Genomic DNA, 2,173 nt, shown 5'->3' on the forward strand with positions numbered 1-2,173 from the left:
TCGGTTTTTATTAAGGGTTATTACTCATTTTTGTACTTGTAATTGTATTTTTAAATTATTTTTTCAATTAAGAATTAAGAGAACAAAAGAGACTAATAAAATAAATAATAATAGTAGGAATTCTTTTATCCCATTTGAAAGGATCTCATCCCATAATTATCTATGACTATTTATGTCTTTAGCATGCCCACTTAATGTAATGTGGAGGGAAGTGATATCGATTGAAATCATTTTTTAGATGTTTAATTAAATTTATTATACAAGTGATATGTTAACAAATGTAAATAAAACAATTAAGGTATTGTTGGGATATATTTCTTATTTTTTATTTTTAAAAAGGAAAAATAATAGTAATTCTTATATAAAATATAAAAACTTTTGTAAAATTAATTCTAAAAGATAATGATTTTTAAAAGTTATTTTAAAAAAATTGAGTATTAAATTGTTTTTACTATCTCAAATTTTAAAAATAATTCTTAAAGATAGAAAGTTCATTTATGCTTTTAGAATCGAGAAATATATTCAAATAATCAATAAATTTATTTAGGGTTATTTGATTAAAAGGGTTTTTAAAACTCAATTTTAGAAATCTAATCCTCCCAAAGATGAAAATATCAGTAATTACGGATAGATCAGTAGTTTTATTTTACGAATATATCAGAAATATCGAAGAAATATTAGTGAATATTTTTTCACAAATATCGGTGGAGCGAAAATTATTTAAAATTCATAGGAATGTTTGGAAAAATTCAAAAAAATGATAAAATAAGTAAAAATACATATTTTAAATTTTTTTGTAAGTGCAATTGATATATATATATATATATGATCAAGAAGAAAACATGATAGATAAAGATATATAAGTAGGTTCAATATTTGAATTTTAAGAATGATAAATGTAAATTTTGGAAGTGTATAAAGTTAGAATTGAGTTAAGAAATATTTGATTTTATTAAATAAAAATAATTTATATATAATATAATATATATGACATTATAATAATTCTTAATATAAAAATAAATATCGCTATGGTTACGTCATATTGTTATATGGAAGGGAGTTCATTTTGTTGAAGACAATATTTATTTAAATTTTTTAAAATACTTTTATTAAATACGTTTTATTATATTTTAAATGAAAAATTAAATTAATTTATATAAAATATTTATATAAGATTTAATTTCTAAAATTTTATTAAAATATATGTGATAACAACTTTTTTTATTAACATTAATTTATTTAAATATTAAATTATTAATAATTTATCTTATCAAATTAATTTAATTTATAAATATAATTGATAAAAACCAAAATTTTAATCCATGGCAATGATTTAATCAAAATAAAGATGGATAATTAATAATTATTTATATAGAGAGAGGAAAATTGTTCTCATGATTTTTTTTTTTTCTTTAATCTCTACTAAATCTAAAAATCAAAAGTGCCACCCACTTCTCTCACTCGGGCATTAAGAAGCCCTTGTCTGAAGTTGCCCTCCAGACGAGAGAATCCCTTAAAAGGCCCTATTTTCCTCTGCTACTATCAATCCTCCAAGGTACTAATCTAATCATGTTATTATTCTTTTTTTTTTTTTGCAACCCCGTTTGATTCCCAAGAAAATCCATCCCCCATTCGATTTCCGGGAAAATTCATCTCAAGGAAAACCAAAAAAATTGCTTTTCTTTTGCTCCCTGTGTTTTCTGGATCTGTTCTAGGAGTCTCTTTGCTGTTGTGCCATTGGATTTAAATTTCACGAACCCTAAATCCACGATTTTTGAGCCAGGCTGAAAAGCACAACCTTTGCCTGCAAATCATGATCAGATTACCAAATAGCATATTATGTTTGTTTTTTTTTAAAAAAAAATTGGACAGATTTTGTATCCTGTGCGCGGGCTGGACTGGTAGGAAATATCGGGAAATATCCCGAAAAATCGGTAAAAATACCGATAAATACCGAAATATGGGCGATATTTTAAAAAATTACCGATATTTCCGTCGACCGATAATCGGTGACGAATATTGTGTTGGAGCCGGCCGATAAGCGATATTTCTCCAAAATATCGCCGAAATTTTTTGACATTTCAATCCTTGGTCCCAAGGGTTAGGAGCACCCCATAACAGTGAAATACGGTAATCACATTGATTTTGTATTTGAAACTTTATGATAAACTTA

The sequence above is a fragment of the Vitis riparia genome, chromosome 9 (assembly GCF_004353265.1).
Source record: "Vitis riparia cultivar Riparia Gloire de Montpellier isolate 1030 chromosome 9, EGFV_Vit.rip_1.0, whole genome shotgun sequence".
In the NCBI taxonomy this organism is placed as follows: Eukaryota; Viridiplantae; Streptophyta; class Magnoliopsida; order Vitales; family Vitaceae; genus Vitis; species Vitis riparia.